Source organism: Papio anubis, chromosome 9, assembly GCF_008728515.1.
Source record: "Papio anubis isolate 15944 chromosome 9, Panubis1.0, whole genome shotgun sequence".
Taxonomy (NCBI): domain Eukaryota; kingdom Metazoa; phylum Chordata; class Mammalia; order Primates; family Cercopithecidae; genus Papio; species Papio anubis.
The window spans coordinates 30203348-30218050 of NC_044984.1; the positions used below are offsets into that span (position 1 = coordinate 30203348).

Consider the following 14703-nt stretch of genomic DNA (forward strand, 5'->3'; position numbering starts at 1 on the left):
AAGGCTGGGTGCAGTGGCTCACGCCTGTAATCCTAGCACTTTGGGAGGTGGAGGTGGGCAGATTGCTTGAGTTCAGGAGTTTGAGAACAGCCTAGGCAACATGGTAAAACCCTGTCTCTACAAAAACCATAAAAATTAGCTGGGCATGGTGGCAAGTACCTGCAGTCCTGGCTACTCAGAAGGCTGAGGTAGCAGGCTGGCTTGAACCCAGGAAGTGGAGGCTGCAGTGAGCTGTGATCCACTCCAGCCTGCGCAACAGGGCCAAACTCTGTGTCAAAACAAACAATTGACACTGAAAATCACTTCCACAAAATGAGATGCAAAGTAGGGAAACAAATCCATTAACTGCTCTAACAATTTTGCCCAGCTCCTATCTTAAGCCTAGATTTTCCCCTGATTAAGGTAGAAACTCTTGGCTATGTTCAGGTCATCACTAGGAATATTTACCAATAGTTCCAATTACTTCATATAGCCCTCGTTTCTAGTTTTACCAGAGAAGTTTATCATGTTTGCTTTCATGTTTCATTGATAAAATCATAGTCTGTTTCTAACCAGAGACTCTCCACAAAACAAAGCTAAGTCTCACACTATTTCCCTCTCTTCCTGTCCTGACAGGTAACCCCAGAAGCCTAGTTTTAAAGAAAATCATTAATAAAATGAGACATGAAAGCTATTCCAGGTCACTTTAACCAGTTATATAAAGAACGACACATAAGCAAAAATCATTTTAATAGATTTACATATTCAAATATTTCATCCTTGCCTCTAGATTACCAAAGTCCAATTAACTTCAGTTTAAATAATTCAGAGAATTTCCGGTGAAATAAGTGCATTTGATTCAAGAACACTATAATGTAAATCACCATTTATATAAAGTTTGGACTTTAAAGTCTACTTTATAGGACATATATTTTAAAAGATAATGTACAATTAAAAAAGAAGTGTGACTAATTTTTTAACTTAACATACTAGAATGTACATGGGCAGCTGTGGAAATACTGAACTCCCAAAATTTCTCACTCTCCATAAAATACATGAAATATATCATAGCACAAAAGGTCTGCTACTATGAATGTAGATGATGTTAGAATGCCAAGAACACATCTCTCTTCACTACAGAAACATGAGATCTGGCCTTCCGGTTGCTTCATGCTTCCTCTCAGTTGGCAGTGGAAATAGGGACCCCATCCCCAGCTCAAAGCTACTGGCAGAGAGTTCTGTAGCATGTTTGTGGGGTTGTAAGTGAAGAGGAAATTTTGAGATTTATGAATCTTGGGGGCTATTTTTCAGCCTGATCATCACGGTTAAATATTTCTTCACTCACTTTCCTCCCTAAACCTTCCCACTAGGAGGGCCCCAGTTCCCTCCTGCACTATCCACTTCCATCATAGCCTGTTTGTAACCAGAGACTTTCTCCAAAAACAAAGCTAAGCCTCACACTATTTCCCTCTCTTCCTGCCCTGACAGGTAACCCCAGGAGCCTAGAAGTCTTAAAGAAAATCTGCTTCTGGGTGGGGGTCAAATGACTAGTTCTTGCCCGTGAAATGTGGGCAGCAATGACATCATTTCCAGGTCAAGGCACACAATCTATATTTCCCCAGCCATCTATCAGCTAAACGCAAAGGAGGCCTTAAAAGATGGAAAGTTCCCGAAGTGGAAGAAAGTTGAGCCACTAAATGTCTCTGTGAAGTAGAGGGCCTCCCACCTTGGCCTACATTACACTAAACGTGAATGAGAAAAACTTGTATTGCCTCATGCCACTGAAGCATTATGGGGTTGTTATTACAGCAGTTAGCTATTTATGTGTTTATTAGCCTGAGTTTTTATTCGTGTTAGTTTTGACCTTCTGTCTATAACACTAACCCCTGACTATATCATACCTTCTATTGGTAACTTCTCTACATTGCTTGTTACATGTTTAAATACATGAGTACAGTTCTCCAAGTATAAGGACAGAATTTGCCTTTTTTTTTTTTTAAGACAGAGTCTTACTCTGTCACCCAGGCTAGAGTGTAAGGTTGAGATCTTGGCTCATTGCAACCTCTGCCTCCTGGGTTCAAGCGATTCTCCTGCCTCAGTCTCCCAAGCAGTTGGGACTACAGGCACGCTACCATGCCCAGCTAATTTTTGAGACCAGGCTGGTCTCAAACTCCTGACCTCAGGTGATCTGCCCACCTCAGCCCCCCAAAGTGCTGGGATTACAGGCATGAGCCACCATGCCCAGCCCAGAATTTGCCATTTTTAATGCATGTTCTCTACTTTTCATAGAAAAAGCCATATATCCTACTAAGCTACTTATGAAGACCACAGGTTCTAGCCCATGACAAGCTTGTTATCCTTTCTAAACACACAACCCCCAAATCTAGTCAGCAAACTTGAAGGTCTAGGGTGATGGTCACGTAAGGAATCAAACAAAAGAATCTTGGAGGGGTCTCTGCAAATTCATTGACCCGACTGAGGAATTCAACAATACAGAAACTTAAATCCTGGTAATATTAAAGTTTATTTTAATTAATTAATTTTTTTTTTTGAGACACGGTCTCACTCTGTTGTTGTCCAGGCTGGAGTTCAGTGGCATGATCATGGCTTACTGTGGCTTGGACCTCCCAGGCTCAAGTGATTCTCCCACCTCAGCCTCCCACATGGCTGAGACTACAGGCATATACCCTCATGCCTGATTAATTTTTAAAACATTTTTGTAGAGGCAGGGTTTCGCCACATTGCCCATGCTGGTCTTGAACCACTGGGCTCAAGTGATCTGCCCACCTCAGCCTCCCAAAGTGCTGGAATTATAGGCATGAGCCACCTTGCCTAGCCTTAGTTAAGATTTCAGTAAGAGTACATCAACATCAATCCAGTAAGCTTTGAGTTTTTAAGACATTCACAATATCTTTCCTCTTGATTACATCAAAATTAAAGAGCCATGTTATATTTAGCTAACACTAAATATACTTTCTCTTTTTATTATTATTATTATTATTATTTTTTAAAGGCTAGTCAAGTGAAGCAGTGTGAGTGGAGAAGGAACAAAGAAATCTGTAACTGATTGTGATGAATTAGTTATCAACACCTCTGCACTCGGACCAGCCTAAATACACTTGCAATTACTAAAATTTATTCACTGAAAACCAAAAGTTCACAACACAGTTATTCTGTTTCAATCTCAACTGAGTATACTGCAATCCGATTCTCTCATTAGCCACCCAAAGTTAGCACAGACCCCACAAGTAAAAGGGTATGCTCTCAAATAAGAGTGCCCTTATTTCAGACACCAGTCACACTTTGGAAGTCCCAGGCTACCTGCACTTCTAACAGGCTGGCTATAAATTTGAGTTTCCACAAGCCCCTCAGGTATGCTAAATTCACTAGAGCTTGCAGAACTCAGGACAGTGCTACATTTACAATTACAGTTTTCTTACAAAGGACACAAATCAGAAGGACCAATCAAATGAAGAGATATATAGGGTGAGATCAAGAAGAGAATGCAGAGTTTCCATGCCTTCTTCTTGTGGAAAAAGGGCATGTCACCTGCTTTCCCCTGCGCATACATCAATGTGTTCACCAACCAGGAAGCTCCACCAAATCTCAATGTCCAGAGTTTTTGCTGGCTTTACTACATACGCACGACTGATTAAATCATTGGCTACATGACTAAGCTGAATCTCCGACTCTTTTCCCTCTCCAGAGGCCAGGTTGGTTCAGAGTCCCAACCACACAGTTGGTCCTTCCAGAGACAGCTCCTATCCTGAAGCTATCCAGGGGCCCATCATTAGTTACCTGATTAGCATAACAATCCCGTGGTCACTCAGGAAATTCCAAGGGTTTGAGAAGTTCAGGAAACATGGACAAAGATCAGACAAATTTTCTTTTTTTTTTAAAGACAGGCTGCAGAGCAGTAGTGCGATCATAGCTTAGCAGCCTCAAACTCCCGCCTCAGCCTTCCTTGTAGCTAGGACTACAGGTGCACGCCACCATACCCAGACGAGTTATTTTTATTTTTCATGGAGACAGAAAAATAAAAGTGTTTCTTGGCCTCACTCCTGGCCTCAAGTGATCCTGCCTGGGCCTCCCAAAGCACTGGCATTAAAATAATTTGCCACTGCACCTGGCCAAATTATTATACAACAGTTTTAGGCACTGTGCAGCTTACCACCAATCAAAGAACATGACAGTAGATTATATACTTGCAAAAATAACCTTAGCAATAAATTCAAGATCTAGAGTTCTCTGATAATAAGGAATAAACAAAGTTTTTGATCCTACCCCATATCTGTCATACTAATAATAAAATCTGAAGTGAGAAAACAATTTTAAAAAGTAATTTAAGTATTGTAACTGCTATCATGAAACTCTAAGAGGAAAGAGCCCATAATTTTTAGATTAATAAATGTCATGTGCTTGCCAGTGCTTAGTAAATAATTTTTATTATTCTGAAGAACATCTAAGTGATTTGCAAATAATACATACAGCCAAGAAAACAAGGTTCTAGTTCTGGCTGAATACGCTGGTCTAGTAGCCTAGTGCAAATCACAATGTCTTTTAGCAAGGGTTTTCTCTTATATAAAACATTATTTTATTACTAAATTAGAAACACATTATTAATTATTCTTAAGTATCTACCTTCTACGGAAATTTTTTATCCAATGTATTTCTGGGAAAGCATATTATTATCCATGTCACATTTTATTATACAGTATAAAACAAATCTTTCCCCGTTACTAAAGAACATATTCTTTGCTAAAGAGACACCAACACAGCCACACTTTGCCCTCCGGAACAAAACAAAGTAACTCAACATTAAAAAACTTACGGCTGACAAGTAACAGTACGGAGCAACACTGCTAAGGTGATTCAAACAAACTTTCCTGAGGTATGTCTCAAAGAAGCAGTCATCCGGTCAGAGGTAAAGCAGACCTTTCCCTCCATTTCCATTAACTACTTTTGTTGCCAATACATGCTATCACCAAAAAAATTTCTATAAGAAGTCAAAAACACAAGGAACTCAGTTAAGCTTACATAGGGATATCAGTGATTTACACAAAAATACCACTTTCTTCCTCCTACATTAGAAATCAACAGTTCTCTAAAAGAAAGATATAAATTACAAGGTAGAGAAGGGGGTACATTTGTTCTACTAATGTAAAACATCACATTAGTCAATGCAGTCTTTTAGTAAATAGACTATCCTGTTTCCTGGTCTATGAAATTATCCTAACATGAGCAAACTGAGCTAAGTATGTTAGAAACAAGACTCACTGGAAAAGATAATCTTCCTGCAAGAATCAAACAGAAGTCTCATTATTCTAACAATTAACTGAAGTTGTTAGTAGCTTAAAATGGTTCAGTTGATGTGATTTTTGCTAAACAGAAACAGTTATCTGAGTCTCTGCATTAGTGTGTGGCCTTTTATCTAAAGGCCTTCAAGGCCCTCCCCTACTATGTTTGGTGTTAGAAGATCCAGATTTTAAAATAGTATTGAGGTTCTGCACAGACTGAAAATCATGCGTCACATATATCAGGAGGAGAACAATGACCTACAAGATGACAAAGACCCTCCCAGTTCTATAAGAGACTGTGATTCTCAAAGCTACTACCCAATGTACTTTTTTGAAATAGAAAGAAAAAAGTCAAGTCACCTTTGGGGCGGGGGGCGAGGTGTGAGCCATTTTAACCACTTTTTGAAGTTTGCAAAATTAACATAAAACAAAGCAACCAAAAAGAAAAGAAGTGAGGTGAAGGGAGCAGAATTTTCCTCTTCTCCGTGGGAAAAACAAAGTCTTCCTTCCTCCCTCCATTAGAAAAACATAAAAAGAAAATCCTCAAGATGATCCCCAGACCTGAGTTTCAATTCATGACTTTTACTATACAGCAAGAATCTCCACTTGCTGTCTCAGACTCAGCAGTCTCAACATCAATGTTTCCACAACTGAGCTCATTTTTCCCCTCAAAGCTTTTCCTCTGTTGACAGTGCCACAATTCATGTAGCCATCTAAGCATTATTATCCACTTATTCATCCCTAAAGAGGAGTTGATTTGGCCAAGTGTGGCGGCTCACACCTATAATCCCAACACTTTGGCAGGCTGAGGCATTCTAAGGGGAGAGACCCATAGTTTTGCATGCCTATAGGCCTAGCTACTTGGGAGGCTGAGGCAGGAGGACCGCTTGAGCCCAGGAGTTAAGAGGTTACAGTGAGTTATGATTGTGCCACTGAATTGCAGCCTAGGTGACACAGCCAAGACCCTTTCTCAAAATAAATAAATAAATAAATAAATAAATAAATAAATAAAAATAATTTTTAAAAACTATTGTTGTTTTAAGTGGCTAAATTTTGAGATGGTTTATTATGTAACAATAAATAACTGGAAAAAATAGTGAACAAAATATCCAAAAAAATCCTTGCTCTCACAGTTTACATTCTGAGAAGGGAGACAATAAGTATAATAAATTATATAGTATTGCTGGAAGAAGAAAAGTGCGGTAGAAAGTTAAAAAAGAATAAAGTGAGGAAAGCTGGCAGTACACAGTACAAGTTGCAGTATTAAGTAGGACGATCAAGTTGGCCCTCATTGAGAAGATGATGTTTGAGCAAACTTGGAGACAGAGAATTAATCTTACCTCCTTGGGAAAATCAACGTGAACTAACATACCAGTCTCACAAATTCAGTCCCTGCCAACTAAGGTCCAGATTCCTTAGACAGCATTTGAGGACCACCATGATCTAGCCAAACCTACTTTTCCAGCTTTAGTTTCTAAGGCTCCCGCACTTGAGCTATGCCAAATGACACAGGGTTCCCTTTTAAGTACGATATCCTATGGGTCCTTGCTAGAATTCATATGTCTGAAACATCTTCTCCCCTGTAATAATATTCTGTTGCCTCAAGTTATTATGCCAAATTTAGTAGCTTAACACACCCACATTTATTATTTCACATTTTCCATGAGCCAGAAGTCTGGCACAGCGTTGCTCAGCTGATTCCTTTACTCTAAGTCTGACAATACTGACACCATCCTGTTGATAGGGCTGCATTCCTTTCTGGAGGCTTTGAAGAAGAATCCACTTTCTTTATTCTTTTTTTTTTTTTTTTTTTTTTGAGATGGAGTCTCGCTCTGTCACCCAGGCTGGAGTACAATGGCACAATCTCAGCTCACTGCAACCTCTGCCTCCCGGGTTCAAGCAATTCTCCTGCCTCAGCCTCCCCGGGAGCTGGGACTACAGGCGCCCGCCACCACACCCAGCTAAAGAATCCATTTTCAAACACACTGAGGTTATGGGCGGAATTCAGTTCCTTGTGGTTGCAGAGCTAAGGTCCCCATTTCCTTGCAAGCTGTTAGCCAGGTGCCCTTCACACCTAAGATCTCTCTTTGGTCCTTGCATGTGACACCCAATATCTCAGATCGAACCATCTCATACTTGAAATCTAATTTTTTCTCTCTTCTGCAGCAGCTAGCTGAGTTTTCTGCTTTTAAGGACTCGTGATTATACTGGACACACGTGGATAATTCAAGCAACTCTCCCTATTTTAGGGTCGGCTAATTAGTAACCTTAATTAAATCTGTAAAATTCCTTAACAGCAGAACCTAGACTGCTCTTTAACTGAATACCCAGAAGACAATGTTTGGGAATACTTTTAAAATTCTGCCTACCACACCCCTCCTTCCATGTCTGCCTATTAGGCTCCTGCACATCTTTAAGAATTCTACTCAGGGCTTCCTTGATGTTTTGGCCAGGCGTGGTGGCTCATGCCTGTAATCCTAACGCTTTGGGAGGTCAAGACAGGGGTAATCACTGGAGCCCAGGAGTATGAGACCAGCCTGGTCAACACAGTGAGACCCCATCTCTGCAAACTTAAAAAAAAAAAATTAGCTCAGCATGGTGGCAAGCACCTGTAGTCCCAGCTACTCAGGAGGCTGAGGTAGGAGGATCTCTCGAGCCCTGGAGTTCGAGGCTGCAGTGAGCTGTGACTGCACCACTGTACTCCAGCCTGCAGGCAGACCCTGTCTCAAAAAAAAAAAAAAAAAAAAAGATTCTATTCAGAAGAGCCCTCCTGAGGAAAGCTTTCTTGACCTGTCCAGAAGAAAGGAGTTTCTTCCGTAATACTACAAAATCTACAAATTAGAACAGATTTTTATGGTCCAATATTTTTAAAATTCCATATCTTAATTTTTAAATGAACCACTATCGTACAAACACTGTACTAAACAAATATTAATTGATGTGTTAAAATAAAAATTTTTCTCAACAGTAAAGTTCGAGATAAAGCATTTATCTTCCTTTCTTGGTTATCTTATAATACGTGAATATGATGTCTCTTTTTTTTTGTTTGTTTGTTTTTTTGGGAGACAGCACTGTGAAGTTCTTGGAACTTTGTTCTCATAATTGCTATGGCATATTGCTGTCTGCTTACCATATTACATTAACACTGTTAAATTCTATCTTCCCCTTTAGAAATTGAGCTCTTCAACATATTACTCACCCTTACATCCTCAACACCTACTTAATATTGTGCCTGGCAGTAAAAATGTTTGTTGAGTAAATGAATAGATGAATAAAAATTGTACTCTTAGGTCTGAATTATATACTCCAAAATTTTTAAGACACTTATTTAAAATATTGGTAGCTTTAAAAATGATTCATTTCAAAGCCTTGACTACATAAACTAAAATATAATTTAAGAAATAAAAACATCCCCTCCACTATCTTTTTGTTTGTTTGTTTTGAGACAGAGACTTGCTCTGTTGCCCAGGTTGGAGTACAGTGCTTGGCTCACTGCAACCTCTGCCTCCTGGGTTCAAGCGATTCTCCTGCCTCAGTCTCCTGAGTAGCTGGGATTACAGGCACGTGCCACCACGCCCGGCTAATTTTTGTATTTTTAGTGGAGACGGGGTTTCACCATGTTAATCAGGCTGGTCTCGAACTCCTAATCTCATGATCTGCCCGCCTTGGCCTCCCAAAGTGTTGGGATTACAGGCGTGAGCCACCGCACCAGCCTCCACTGCCCTTTTCTTTGACATAGGTCTTGATCTGTGACCCAGGCTGGCGTGTGGTGGTACAACCATGGTTCACTGTAGCTTGGACCTCATGGGCTTGTTAAGCGACCCTTGCACCTCAGCCTCCAGAGTAGCTGGGATTACAGGCACACACCAACACACTCCCTGGTTATTATTATTATTTTAATTTTTAATAGAGATAAGGTCTTGCTATGTTGCCCAGGCTAGTCTCAAACTCTTGGGCTCAAGGGATCCTCCCGCCTTGGCCTCTCAAAGTGCTGCTGGGATTAGAGAGCGCTGGAGCCACTGCACTCAGCCCATTTTTCTTTTTTTTTTTTTGGTGAGGGTCTGGCTGCCAGCCCAGGCTGGAGTGCAGTGGCCAGATCTCGGCTCACTGGCATCCATGCCTCGGGTTTACGCCGTTCTCCTGCCTCAGCCTCGTTAGCTGGGACTACAGGCACCGCCACCTTACCGGCTAGTTTTTTTGTATTTCCTAGTAGAGATGGGAGGTGTCACAGTGTTATGCAGGATGGTCTCGATCTCCTGACCTCGTGATCCGCCGATCACCGACCTCAGTGCTGGGATTACAGGCTTGAGCCACTCAGCCCACGACCCGGCCCATTTTCTTTTAGAACATTTTTAGTCCTCATGCAATAATGTGTTGATTTGTAAATTAAAATTTGATACCTACCTTATTTCAAACATAGAGATATTATTATTGTACTGTATATCCATCATGGTGTCACATAATCAAAATTTCACTAACCTTTGCTTTGAATCCTAGATTTCATGGTTATCTTTTTTCTTCAGCTTTGTATTGGTCAAACTCATTTCATTGTTTTAAGAAACTTTTTAAAAAGTAAATTTAATTTTTAGAATGGTTTTAGATTTACAGAAAAATAGGGAAAATAGTAGAGTTCCCATATACCCTAAACCAGTTTCTCCTAATAGTAACATCTTACATAAGTATAATACATTTATTAAAATTAATGACTAGTATTTGGTACATTATTAGCAAAAGTCGAAACTTTATCTAGATTTTCTGAGTTTTTACCTAAGATCCTTTTTGTATTCAAGAATCTCATCCAAACTACCACATTACATTTAGCAGTTAAGCCTCCCTAAGTTCCTCTTGGCTATGACAGTTTCTCAGATATTCCTTGTTTTAGATGACCTTGATAGTTTTGAGTAGTATTGGTCAGGTATTTTGTAGAAGGTCCCTCAACTGGGATTTGTCTGATGTTTTTCTCACGATTACACTGGGTTTATAGGTTTGGGGAAGACCACACAGGTAAAGTGCCATTTTCATCACTTAATATCAATGGTTCATACTGTCAATGTGACATCACGGTTGATGTTAACCTTCATCACTTGGCTAAGACAGTGTTTTTCAGGCTTCTCCACAGTAAAGTTTTTTTCTCTCCTTTTCTATATTGCATTCTTCAGATGGAAGTCACTCTACCCAACCCACATTTTAGGAATAGAGAGTTATACTTCACCTCTTGAGGGTAAAGTATGTATCTACTTCAATCATTTGGAATTCTTCTGTAAGGGAGACTTGTCTCTTCTCCCCCATTTTCTAATTTATCTGATCATTTATTTACATCAGTATGGACTCATGCATATTTATTTTATATTTTGAGTCATGACAGACTTTTATTTTTCTGCTCAGTATGTTCCAGTTTTGGCCATTAACAACTCTTTTATTTGGCTCCTATGCCCGTTTGATGCACCCCCATCTATGTGTTGTGTGGCTTCTTTGTTCTTTTTTGGGTTTTTGAGCACTTCCTTAATTGCCAGCAGTATAAGGCTCATATTTCTTGGCCCATTTCTAGAAATCAGTCATTTCTCCAAGGACCCCCTGCTCCTTTAATTGCAAAATGGTATTAGAAATTAAGATCTCTGGGGTGTCATTGCTTGTAAGCCCCTTGGATAACATTTTTTTTTTTTTTTTTAAGAGACAGCATCTCACTCTGTCATCCAGGCTGGAATGCAGTAGCACAATCATTGTCCATGGTAACCTTGAACTCCTGGGCTTAATCAATCCTCCTGTCTCTGCATCCCAAGTAACTAGGATTATAGGAATGTACCACCACACCTGGCTAATCTTTTTAAAAAAATTTTGTAGAGCGAGACAGAGTGTCACCGTGTTGCCCAAGCTGGTCTCAAACTCCTGAGCTCAAGCCATCCTCCCACTTCAGCCTCCCAAAGTGCTGTGATTACACGTATGAGCCACTACACAAAGCCAGGATAACTTATTTTTACTTCTTACCTAAATATGCAGAAATAGGGGAAGGTTGGAAATACCAGTTTATAAATAAAATGTTTAAATCTTTTATAACAATAAGAGTAATAGGTTGTATCATATAGTCAAGGTTTGTAGTAGGCTATGCTATCTAGTTTTATGTAAGTACACTCTATGATGTCTGCACAATAACAGTATCTCTTAATAGTGCTTTTCTCAGAATGTATCCTCATCATTAGGCGTATGAGAATAAATGAATAATTATGAACATGGGCTAGTTGAAAGAACACAGGAATACTACCAACTTTGTGTAAATATTTTTACCTTGTTTGTACAAATTCTAGAATAATGGTTTTATAGGACTATGAAGGTTATTTAATAAAAATTTAAGGCTGGACGCAGTGGCTCATGCCTGTAATCACAACACTGTGGGAGGCCAAGGTGGGTGGATCACTTGACATCAGGAGTTCGAGACCAGCCTGGCCAACATGGTAAAAATCCGTCTCTACTAAAAATACAAAAAAATTAGCCAGGCATGGTGGCGTGTGCCTGTAATTCCAGCTACTCGGGAGGCTGAGGCAGGAGAATCACTTGAATCTGATTCAGGAAGGCAGAGGTTGCAGTGAGCTGAGACTGTACCACTGCACTCTGTCTGGGTGACACAGAGAGACTCTGTCTAAAAAAAAAAAAAATTTAAGATTTGTGACACTGGGTGCAATGGCTCACGCCTGTAATCCCAACACTTTGGGAGGTTGAAGCAGGAGAATCACTTTGGACCAGCCTGGGCAACATATCAAGACCTTTTTCTCTATCAAAAAAAGTTTTAAAAGAGTTTTAATTGAGTAGCTGCAGTCCTAGCTACTCAAGAGACTGAGGTGATAGGATTACTTGAGCCTAGGAGTTCAAGGCTGCAGTCAGCTACGATAGTGCCACTGTACTCCAGCCTGGGCAACAGAGTGAGACCTTGTCTCTAAAAAGAAAACAGAACATAAGATTTGCGATTATAGGCCGGGCGCGGTGGCTCAAGCCTGTAATTCCAGCACTTTGGGAGGCCAAGACGGGCGGATCACAAGGTCAGGAGATCGAGACCATCCTGGCTAACATGGTGAAACCCCGTCTCTACTAAAAATACAAAAAACTAGCCGGGTGAGGTGGCGGGCGCCTGTAGTCCCAGCTACTTGGGAGGCTGAGGCAGGAGAATGGCATAAACCCGGGAGGCAGAGCTTGCAGTGAGCTGAGATCGGGCCACTGTACTCCAGCCTGGGCGACAGAGCGAGACTCCGTCTCAAAAAAAAAAAAAAAAAAAAAAAAAAAAAGATTTGCGATTATAAGCCGAGTGTGGTGGCGCGTGCCTGCAGTCTGAGCTATTTGGGATGCTAAGTGGAAGGATCACATGAACCCGAGTTCAAGGCTGCAGGGAGCTATGATTGTGCCACTGGACTTCAGCTTGGGTGACAGAGTGAGACCCCATCTCTAAATATATACACATACATTTTAAAAAATTGTGATTATAATTATACTGAAATTATAAGTTTAAATTATCATTATGATTACTGTAACAGTATTTGATTCTTTTACAGTATGATAGAGAAATAGATGAGAAATAACCTGGGAAACTACATTATTAATTTTGTGCTTCTGTAAGACCATTCCACATACTTACAGTTTTGTAGATATACTTACATGCTGGGTAAATTTTATTGCCATAAATGTTTATTAAGTTGTACTTCTGTGAGAGACTACAGTATGTTAATTCCTTTCAGGATGAGTTCTAAACAACCTCCCATTTTGTATGAATGAATGAACAAAAAAAGCAATGAACTTGAGATTTGTTCAATTATATACAATTAATCAGTAGAAAAACTGTTACATAGATATGCTTTTTGCACTAAGATTAAACTCATCTATTCACTAGCAACACAATATTACTGGTATAAACAGACTACTCAAAATTCTGTACTGCCAACCAACAAATATATTAAGTCTTGCTATAAGCTTAGCCAAGCATATGGGGAATATAGAAAATTTACCAGTAATGGTTCTTCCCTCAGTACTTACAGAAGAAATTCTTGAAAAGGCAAAAATTCAACTGTTAAGAGACAATTACAGCACAACAGACAGACTTTAGAGCATATTTTAAAATAATTTAAATATATGCATTAAAAGCTACTCTTTCAGAAAAATGTGATTACACTTATTTTTCATGTAGATGTATTGGCTGAACTTGCTCCTTTTGATAATTACTAAAGTATGTCATTTATTTATATTCATTTTCTCTAATGATGTACAGCATATTCTCTGTGTTAGTATATCTCACACCTAAACAAATTAAGCATGGGTGGGCACGGTGGCTCGCATCTGTTATCCCAGCACTTTGAGAGGCTAAAGTGGGCAGATCACCTGAGCCCACGAGTTTGAGAGAGCCTGGGGAACAGGGCAAAACCCTGTCTCCACAAAAAAAAAATATAAAAATTAGCCAGGTGTGGTGGTGCATGCCTATAGTCCCAGACAGCTACTTGGGAGGCTGAGCTGGAAGGATCACCTGAGTCTAGGGATGGTGAGGCTGCAGTGAGCTGTGATCACACCACTGCTCTCCTGCCTGGACAACAAGAGTGAGAACCTGTCTCCAAAAAAAAAAAAAAAAAAAAGTTAACTCCAAGCCATGAAGAAACCTTGGCCCATTATTTATTTTTTCCATTTCTTCATCACATTTGAGCTTTCATCATTGATGATCGTAGTCATTTTTCCATTCTTTGGTTGCAGAACAATATACTATTTATGTGCTCCTTCAAGACTGATAGAATAACTGACTGCCATTAACACCTACCTTTTCAAGAGCTGACCATCTGATCTATATATTATTCAAGCTCTCTCCTTTGTCTCCTGAGTTGCTCGACTTTAATGCAATTTATTTTCCTGTCTGTAATTTTAAAATATTTCAGGCTGGGTCCTGTGGCTCACATCTTCTAATCCCAACACTTTGGGAGGCTGAGGCAGGAGAGCTGCTTGAGCCCAGGAGGTTGAGGCTGCAGTGAGTCCTGATCGTGCCACTGCACTCCAGACTGGGCAACAGAGTGAGATTCTATCTCAAAAAAATTAAAAAGAAGAAATTCAAGCATATAGAGAAGTAAAACAGAAATAATGAACACTGTGTGTAGATACCTTCCTCCTAAATTCAACAAATGTTAACACTTTGCTATATGCATTTCACAACTTTTCAAAACAGAAATATGAATCTTAAATTCAGCTGGGAAAAAAAAACAGAAATAAAACTTTAGATGAAGGAAAATTCCCTCAGCTGGAGCTCAGAACATCAGCCTCCATTCTGCACATCCATATCTTTCAGGACTGTTTCCTACATGTATAAACTACCCCACTACAACCCATGGTGATTCCTTTTTTCTCTAAGCCCTACCTACTTGATTATCTAATATAGGTAATGTTTGGTTTTTTCCTGTGAGAATTTCCC

General features: G+C 39.8%; 1 protein-coding gene across 8 annotated transcripts in view; it reads right to left on the bottom strand.

The window, feature by feature from the left end:
* Positions 1-14703, bottom strand: part of DENND5B (DENN domain containing 5B) — a 220707-nt gene that overhangs the window by 137112 nt on the left and 68892 nt on the right. For 2 of the 8 annotated variants that reach the window (XM_031650408.1, XM_031650405.1), the window contains one exon: positions 4811-4975. The exons of 4 other annotated variants lie outside the window; for them this stretch is intronic. The gene's annotated coding sequence lies outside the window, so the exon portion shown is untranslated. Of the gene's footprint in view, positions 1-4810; positions 6187-14061; positions 14278-14703 lie in introns of those variants that run through there. 2 more of the 8 variants (XM_031650409.1, XM_031650406.1) reach the window with 2 other exon arrangements.